Source organism: Boleophthalmus pectinirostris, unplaced genomic scaffold, assembly GCF_026225935.1.
Source record: "Boleophthalmus pectinirostris isolate CB_2022bp ecotype Guang Dong unplaced genomic scaffold, ASM2622593v1 HiC_scaffold_9, whole genome shotgun sequence".
In the NCBI taxonomy this organism is placed as follows: Eukaryota; Metazoa; Chordata; class Actinopteri; order Gobiiformes; family Gobiidae; genus Boleophthalmus; species Boleophthalmus pectinirostris.
In genome coordinates, this window is record NW_026571541.1 from 34,938,278 (window position 1) to 34,948,277 (window position 10,000).

General features: G+C 44.6%; 1 pseudogene; it reads left to right on the forward strand.

The window, feature by feature from the left end:
* The first annotated feature begins 244 nt into the window (after window positions 1-244).
* Window positions 245-10,000, forward strand: part of LOC129412621 (integumentary mucin C.1-like) — an 11,572-nt pseudogene continuing 1,816 nt past the window's right edge.

Consider the following 10,000-nt stretch of genomic DNA (forward strand, 5'->3'; position numbering starts at 1 on the left):
GAGGAGAGGAAGGGGGCTTGGTTTGCACTAAAAGACTGCGTTCTGGCCTCGCGATAAGGTTATAAGGTCCCCCCCCCCCTCTCCCCGCGTGCGTGTAGGAGCATCGCGGTATCTGAGAGCACCCAAGGGACCCCCCGCCCGGACTCCTCGCCCTCCTCGCCGTGATTGATGCTGGCGGGACCCGCGCGCCCCAGCCGCCCAGCTAAATTAAAAGCCTATTTTGTAAAGTTGTAAAGAGGACAGAATGGTTGGAGGGGAGAGCGACGACGACGAGGAGGAGGAAGGAAGGAAGGAAGGAAGGACCGGGAGGAGGGGGGGCGGCGAGTCCCTCTGGGCCCGGGGAGGAGGGCCAGAAGGGGCCCGCAGTCTGCTCTCCCCCCCCCCCCCCCCGCCGGTGTGGAGGGACCCGGGGCAGATGCAGAAGGGGCATATTTCAGATTTACGGAGCATGACAGGCTTTGTAAGTGTCAGATTAGAAAATTAGCAGCTTTTCGTAACGCGACCGTTTGCGACGCGGCGCTGAGACGACGAGCAGCAGAGAGTCTGTTTGTGAAATAATAACGCGGTTAATGGAGTCCAGACTCTCGAAAGACGCAGAACTGAAAGTGAAACTACGAACATTTGTTTTTCAAAATAAAACCGAACGATTTACTTCATTATTTGTCTCCAAAATCAAAGCCGTTTCTGTGACTTAAACTACGATTTCGGACTAAACCAGAACTAAAAATGGTCCGGAAGCAGACCGGGATTGAAACCGGGACTGAGACCGGGAACAGACCTGAGCTGAACCCAGGAATGAGACCGGGACCGGGAACAGGACCAGGACCAGACCGGGACCAGACTGATTGAGACCGGGACTAGAACATGAGACGGGACTAGAACTGGACTAGACCGGGACCAGACCATGACTGAGACCGGGACCTAGACCACTAGTGACTGAGACCGGGACCACTGAGACCGGTGACTGAGACCGTGACTGAGACCGGGACCAGACTGTGATTGAGATCGGAGACTGGGAGTGAGACCGGGACCAGACAGGACCAGACGAGGACTGAATCTGAGACAGACCAGGCCGAGAACCAGAACCAGGACTGAGACCGGGACCAGACCGTGATTGGAGACTAGAACTGAGACCAGTACCAGACCGGGACTGAGACTGGTACCAGACATGATGAGACTAGAACTGAGAGACCCAGTACCAGACCGGGATTGAGACCAGTACCAGACCAGACCGGGACTGCACCACCGTGCAGCACAGGCTTTGTAAGTGTCAGATTAGAAAATTAGCAGCTTTCGTAACGCGACCGTTTGCGACGCGGCGCTGAGACGACGAGCAGCAGAGAGTCTGTTTGTGAAATAATAACGCGGTTAATGGAGTCCAGACTCTCGAAAGACGCAGAACTGAAGGTGAAACTACCAAAACAATCTGTGTGTCGTTAGTTTGTTCGTCTTTCAAAATAAAACAGAAAAAATAAGAAATCGAAAAAACAACGATTTACTTCATTATTTGTCTCCAAAATCAAAGCCGTTTCCCGTTTCTGTGACTTAAACTACGATTTCGGACTAAACCAGAACTAAAAATGGTCCGGAAGCAGACCGGGATTGAAACCGGGACTGAGACCGGGAACAGACCTGAGCTGAGCCCAGGAATGAGACCGGGACCGGGAACAGGACCAGGACCAGACCGGGACCAGACTGTGATTGAGACGGGAGACCGGGACTGAGACCGGGACCAGATTGTGATTGAGACCGGGACCAGACCATGATTGAGACCGGGAGACCATGATTGAGACCGGGACCTAGACCATGACTGAGACCGGGACCAGACCAGATGACCTGAGACCGGGACTAGACCATGACTGAGACCGGGACCAGACCATGATTGAGACCGGGGACCAGATAGACTGAGACCGGGACCAGACCATGATTGAGACCGGGACCTAGACCATGACTGAGACCGGGAGACCTGAGAAGACAGACCGATCAGACGATTGAGACCGGGACCAGACCATGATTGAGACCGGAGACCAGACTGACTGAGACCGGGACCAGACCTGATTGAGACCTAGACCAGTGACTGAGACCGGGGGACCAGACCAGGGCCTGAGACCAGGTGACAGACATGACAGGCTTTGTAAGTGTCAGATTAGAAAATGAGCAGCTTTCGTAATTTTCGCAATTTACTTCATTATTTGTTTCCAAAATCAAAGCCATTTCCCGTTTCCATGATTTAAACTGCGATTTCGGACTGAACCAGGACTAAAAGTGGTCCAGAAGCAGACCGGGATTGAAACTGGGACTGAGACTGGGACCAGACCAGAGCTGAGACCATGAATGAGACCAGGAACAGGACCAGGACTGAGACCGGGACCAGACCAGGACCAAACCAGGACGGAATCCGGGACCAGACTGTGATTGAGACCAGAACTGAGACTGGGACCAGACCGGGACCAGATGAGGACTGAATCCGGGACCAGACCAAGACCAGAACCAGGACTGAGACCGGGTCTAAAACAAGAATAAACCAGACCTAAACAAGGACTAAACCGTTTTCATTCCTGGTCTGGTCCCAATCTCAGTCCTGGTCTCAGTCCCGGTCTGGTTCCGGTCTGGTCCTGGTCCTGGGTCCTGGGACCTGGTTCAGTCCTGGTCTCAGTCCTTGTTCCTGTTCCCGATCTCAGTCCCGGTCTCAATCACGGTCTGGTCCTGGCCTCAGTCCTGGTCCTGTTCTCGGTCTCAATTCTGGTCTCAGTCCCGGTCTGGTTCCAGGCTGGTCCCGGACCTGATTCAGTCCTGGTCTAGTCCTGGTTCGGTCCAGCATCGCAGTTTAAGTCACGGAAACAAGAAGCGTCCGATATCTGTTTTTCCATTTTTCATTTCAACCCAAAATTGAAAAAAATAAAAAATAAATTTGGTTTTAGAGACAAATAATGAAGAAAATAGTTGTTTTTTTATTTTCTTATTTTTGGTTTTATTTTGAAAAACAAATGAACAAATGACACACGGATTAAAAACAAGCACCAAATGACGAGGGATGTCACGATATCCAAATCTCTCGATACGATATTATCACGAAATGCCTCTCACGATACGATATTTTGGAGTGACGGGACACTTTTCTGCTTTTAAAATACCTTGACAAGATTTTAGTGCAAATTATTTTCATCGTAATCCCAAGAATTCAAGTAATAAACATATTTCTTCATGTTGTCTGCGCTGAAATGAATCATGGGAAATGTAGTTCCTGATGTTTATAAGCTGTTCCTACGAAAGAACAACGCATTTAAGCAAAGAAACTTATAATTCGATATATTCTGACCATTCTGACTGATCTCTCGATATTATTTTTGGACCTCTGACGATACGATATCACGATATTTCGGTTATTATTACATCCCCAAGTATTATCTGCTAAAACATAACATATTTAGATCACCGTGTTACTATTTATTGTTTTGAAAATGCTATAGTTCCAAAAGTATTAAGATTTTTGATAAGTTTTATTTGAGTGCTCTCAGCGCTGACTCACTCCCCTTCAGAGCCTTATCGAAATGAGCTACTTTATGTTTTAACGTTTACAGTTACAGATGAGAGGAGGGACACACCGTCTACCCACTTGTCCCTCTCTATCAAGTCCAAGATTAGTCCTGGTTTAGTCCTGTTTTAGTTCAGATTTAGTCCTGGTTTAGTTGTGATTTTAGACTTGATTTTAGCCCTGGTTAAGACCTGGTTTAGGCCTAGTTTAGTCCTGGTTAAGCTCTGGTTTCATCCTGGTTTAGTCTTGGTTTAGTTCTGGTTTAGTCCTGTTTTGCCTCTGGTTTAGTTTTGTTTTAGTCCTGGTTTAGTCCTATTTTAGACCTGGTTTTAATCTTGATTTTAGTCATGTTTAGTCCTGGTTTAGTCCTGTTTTAGTCCACGTTTAGACCTGGTTTAGATCCGGTTTAGTCCTGGTTTAGTCCTATTTAGGACCTGGTTTAATCTTGATTTTTAGTCCATGTTTAGTCCTGGTTTAGTCCTGTTTAGGTCCAGATTTAGTCCTGGTTTTAGTCTGTAGTTTTAGTCCTTGATTTTAGCCCTGGTTAAGACCTGGTTTAGGCCTAGTTTAGTCCTGGTTAAGCTCTGGTTTCATCCTGGTTTAGTCTTGGTTTTTCAAGTCCTGTTTCCTGTTTTGTTTTAGTCCTGGTTTAGTCCTATTTTAGACCTGGTTTTAATCTTGGTTTTAGTCCTGTTTTAGACCTGGTTTAGACCCGGTTTTAGTCCTGGTGTAGTCCTAGTTTAGTCCTGATTTTAGCCCTGGTTAAGACCTGGTTTAGGCCTAGTTTAGTCCTGGTTAAGCTCTGGTTTCATCCTGGTTTAGTCTTGTTTTAATCCTGATTTTAGTCCTGGTTAGTCCTGGTTTTAGTCCTAGTTTAGTCCTTTTAGTCCTGGTTCAGTCCTGTTTCAGTCCTGTTTTAGTCCTGGTTTAGACCTGGTTTAGACCTGGTTTTAGTCCTGATTTTAGTCCTGGGTTTAGTCCTGGTTTAACCTGGTTTAGTCTTGGTTTAGTTTTAGTCCTTTTTTGCCCTGGTTTAGTTTTGTTTTAGTCCTGGTTTTAGTCCTATTTTAGACCTGGTTTTAATCTTGATTTTAGTCATGGTTAGTCCTGGTTTAGTCCTGGTTTTAGTCCTGTTTTAGTCCTGGTTTTAGTCCTATTTTAAGACCTGGTTTTAATCTTGATTTTAGTCCATGTTTAGTCCTGGTTTAGTTCTGTTTTAGTTCAGTTAGTCTGGTTTTTTGATTTTAGACTTGATTTTAGCCCTGGTTAAGACCTGGTTTAGGCCTAGTTTAGTCCTGGTTAAGCTCTGGTTTCATCCTGGTTTAGTCTTGGTTTAGTTCTGGTTTAGTCCTGTTTTGCCTCTGGTTTAGTTTTGTTTTAGTCTTGGTTTAGTCCTATTTTAGACCTGGTTTTAATCTTGATTTTAGTCATGTTTTAGTCCTGGTTTAGTCCTGTTTAGTTCAACCTGGTTTAGACCTGGTTTTAGTTGTGTAGTCCTAGTTTAGTCCTGATTTTAGCCCTGGTTAAGACCTGGTTTAGGCCTAGTTTTAGTCCTGGTTAAACTCTGGTTTATCCTGGTTTAGCTTTTTGTTAATCCTGATTTTAGTCCTGTTTAGTCCTGGTTTTAGTCCTAGGTTTTAGTCCTGGTTTAGTCCTGGTTCAGTCCTGTTTTCAGTCCTGTTTTAGTCCTGGTTTAGACCTGGTTTAGACCTGGTTTTAGTCCTGATTTTAGTCCTGGTTTAGTCCTGGTTTATCCTGGTTTAGTCTTGGTTTTAGTCCTGGTTTCTTTCTGGTTTGTTTTGTTTTTCCTGGTTTAGTCCTATTTTAGACCTGTTTTTAATCTGATTTGTCTGTTAGTCCTGGTTAGTCCTGGTTTAGTCCTGTTTTTGTTTAGTCCTATTTTAGACCTGGTTTTAATCTTGATTTTAGTCATGTTTAGTCCTGGTTTAGTCCTGTTTTAGTTCAGATTTAGTCCTGGTTTAGTTATGATTTTAGACTTGATTTTAGCCCTGGTTAAGACCTGGTTTAGGCCTAGTTTAGTCCTGGTTAAGCTCTGGTTTCATCCTGGTTTAGTCTTGGTTTAGTTCTGTTTAGTCCTGTTTTTCTGGTTTAGTTTTGTTTTAGTCCTGGTTTAGTATTTTACCTGGTTTTATCTTGATTTAGTCCTGGTTTAGTCCTGTTTAGGTCCTGGTTTAGACCTGGTTTACCTGGTTTTAGTCCTGATTTTAGTCCTGGGTTTAGTCCTGTTTAGTTAGTCCTCTAGTTTAGTCTGGTTTATCCTGGTTTAGGTTTTAGTCCTGGTCTTTAGTCTGTTTAGTCCTGATAGTCTGGTTTTTTTTCCTAGTCCTTAAATTGAAATCAAGTTTGAAATTTTAGTATCGTGAAACCTTGAACAAAACCGTTTTTGGGTCAAGGTTTGACATTTCTTACTTTCAAACATTGATGCTTTTGCTTTTTTCCAACTCTCTCCTCTCACAGTTCAGGAAACGTCGGCCCGTTTCGACCCCACTTCTGGTCATTAACCCTCCATACGTCCTGATCGGCCTCTTCGCTCTTTCTCTCTCTGTTTGTGTATCATTTGCAAATCATTTCTCCTCAATGTGAATTTAATTGACCAGGTTAACAGCAGCCAAGGACAGTGACACCCTCCCTCACCCTCTCGTTTGACCCCGGGCCCTTCCTCCTCCCTCCCTCCCTCCCTCCCTCCTCGTCGTCTCTCTCTTTCCGAACCCCCTGCCAAAGTCCTCCTCCCCCCTCTGCTCTTCTTTCCTTTCTCTGTGTTTGTTGGCAGCGAGCGGTGGATGTAATGATAGTGCGGGCAGCAGGACGAGGGCCAGACCAGAGACAGAAAAGAGGTCTGACCCCGGTGTTTGACCGGACCGAGGGACGGTTTGAGGAGGAGGACGGGAGGACGGGGAGGACGGGAGGACGGAGGACGAGGACGGGAGGACGAGGAGGACGGGAGGACGGGAGGACGGGAGGACGGGAGGACGGGAGGACGGGGAGGACGGGAGGACGGGGAGGACGGGAGGGGAGGACGGGGGACGGGAGGACGGGAGGACGGGGAGGACGGGAGGACGGGGAGGACGGGGAGGGGGAGGACGGGAGGACGGGAGGACGGGAGGACGGGAGGACGGGAGGACGGGAGGACGGGGAGGATGGGGGGGAGGGGAAAACGGGGCTAATTCCGCATGAGTGAGTTCGTGCTGCTGTGATGTGAAGTGATCAAAACAAGGCGGCGTCGACGGATACACGAAGCTCGATCAGTTTAAACGTGCAAACATCTGAAAATGCAGCTTCTAAACCAGAGGTGTTCACACTTTTTCAGCATGTGAGCTACTTACAAAACTGATCAAGTCATAAAGATCTACCTAATACAAAGCCAAACAAACTGCACTGAAACACTCTGTGCCCCTTTTTTGGACCCTCACCCACAGTTTGAGAACCTCTTCTTTAAGAGAACTTCCTCTGGCACTTTACACAAAACTGTGAAAAAAGTGAAGGAAGATTTTTTAAACCTGTTTTTTTAAAGTTCCAAACTGGAGTTTCATTCTTTTCTGGTTTTGCAGTGATATTTACCAGCCTCTGCACGTTTACCAAACCAAACGCACATCGTGACAAACACAGATGCATTTGTCACTTTTGTTAGACAAACTTCAGCCAAATGTGGCAGTAGGTCTGTTCTGTAGATCCGCTCTATGCTGTAGACCTGCTTTGTGCCAACACTGGAACACAAATTTAGACTGGTTTTTGCTTCACGTTTGGTCTTGCTCTTCTAATCAGCCGCACTGTGGGAGGGGCTTGTGTTCGCTGTACGCAGGAAGGAGCGAGAGCGTGAAAAGGCGAGGGGCGGCGTGCTGACGTGAGGCAGGTGGACAGGTAGGATGTTTAGGAAGTTGAACCTGCCCTGTGATGCACGCTGGTACACGAGGGCACACGCTGTCGCAGACGAGCCGTGCATAGGGAGCGTGTGTGTTTGTGATGCGCCGTAGAGTCTCCGCGGGTTTCAAATGAGCGCACAGGCTGCACTGAGACGCCCCACACGCTCCTGCACCCGCTACAAGTTTATTACCAACAGCAGCGGCCGGAATGAAATATGATCACACTTGTTGAGTGTCAGACCTCGAGTGAGAGACAAGACCGAGTCCAAACACGAGTCCTGAGACGAGACACGGCGATCTACCCACACGACCTTGGCGATCGACTGGTAGATCGCGATCGACGTATTGAGCACCCCTGATGTAAAGGATTTAAAACGAAGATAACGAAAAAGTAAACTGATAAAATTTGGTCGTTCTAGTCCGAAAACAGTAAAACCAGTCAAATCGAATAAAAGCCAAACCATAAAAATCATAAAATAGCAGTAAATACAGTGATTACGTTCTAAAAATAACCCGCGAAAAAGTAGTCAACTTGATATTTTACAATGATTCTATCTGTTTTAAGTGTGTAAAACCCCTCAGCACACACTTTATTCACTTTTCTCACACTTAAAACTTATCGCTGCTGTCGTCTTTTTGTTATTTTCCTCCTTCTTTATGTAACGAACCGAAGATTCATTTATTCCGTAATGGAGTCCGACAGCGCAGAGTCCTGCACCGGTCCATTTTTGGAGACTCGCACCCGCGCAGGACAGGACAGGACCGCACCCGTACATTAACCTGAGATTATATCAAACTTTTGCGCTGCCATAACTACAACAAGACTCTGGATTAGATTCAAACCAGTAGCTTTTATTTCATTACAGTTGTACGTATCAAAAGAGTAAATATATATGATGATGATATGAAACATCATCTGTGTGTGCAAATGTAAACACATGAAAAGTGTTTCAGCTGAAGAAACACGACTGCTGCTCTGACGCTTCATCATCACCATCAGAGCAAAAGGGAAACACTGGTCACACTTTTGGTGCATCAGCTCCTAAAACTCAATGTGTCCTTACGCTGAGCGCGCTCGCATTTCCACAAACCTGCCTCCTCCTGTTTCCATGGAAATAATATATATATTTTTTTTTTAGCACGGACAATGATTCTAAGATATTGTTTTAAACTTCTATGGTGACGAAGTGCCACCTCCAGAAAGTTCCACAGTATATCAGTTACACAGTATGTCACTTTGTCACTAAACAAGGCATACACATAAAAAAATAAATAAAATAATAATAATAATAATAAAAAAAAATAAAAAAAAATAATAATAATAATAATAATAATAATAATAATAATAATAAATAATAAATAATAAATAAATTAAATTAAAATAACAAGAACATGAAATACATACTATATCTTTAATAATTTGCAAGAACATACAGCTACAAAATAGAACTGATCTTTTTTTTTGGTTTGTTCTTATAAAATACAACTTTTTCTTCTACCCGAGTGAGAAATCAGCACATTTTACATACAAATAATCTATAAACACACAAAAATAAACAATGTATTTTAGGAAATACTCCAGAATAGAGCTTTAAACCCTCCTGAACAGAGTCACGATCTTTCTTTTTTTGGTTTGTTCTTATAAACATATAAAGTTTTTTCTTCGATCTGAGTGACAAATCAGCACATTTTACACATAAATAACCAATAAACACACAAAAATAAACAATGTATTTTAGAAAATAACTCCAGAATAGAGCTTTAAACCCCCCTGAACATAATCACGATCTTTCTTTTTTTGGTTTGTTCTTATAAAATATTGGCTTTTTTCTTCCATCTGAGTGAGAAATTTGCACATTTTACACATAAATAACCAATAAACACACCAAAATAAACAATGTATTTTTCGTAAATAATCCAGAATAGAGCTTTAAAACCCCCCAAACAGAATCACATAATATATCTTAAATAATTTGTCTAAACTTGGAGCTAGAAAACACAACTGATCTTTCTTTTTTTGGTTTGTTCTTATAAAAATATACTGAGATTTTCTTCCATCTGAGTGAGAAATCAGCACATTTTACACATAAATAACCAATAAACACACCAAAATAAACAGTGTATTTTTGTAAATACTCCAGAATAGAGCTTTAAACCCTCCTGACGTGTCTCTCTCCCTCCTCCTCCTGCTCTCGTCGCCTGCTCCAGCGCGGTCATTGCATCCTGTGGCTCTTCATGATCTTATTCATCACCCCCCTCCTCCTCCTCCTCTATCCCTCCATCCCTCCCTCTTTCCCTCCTCCCTCCCTCCCTCCCTCTCCTCTCTCTCTCTCTCTCGTCAGGCCATTTACAGCGAGGTCATAACCCCGGTGAATGATGGGAGTCCTGTCTCCACACATCTCGGGGAGCGCTGAGTGGCACTGGGCTAACAGCAGCCGCCTCTGGTTTATATGCATTCTGTCAAGATCAATTTCTACAGCAGAGGTGAAGAGTTCTACCCCTCCTCCTCCTCTTCCTCCTCTCCTCCTCCTCCTCCTCATCACGTCCACACATTCTGCTACTGCTAATACCACTGCACTACTAC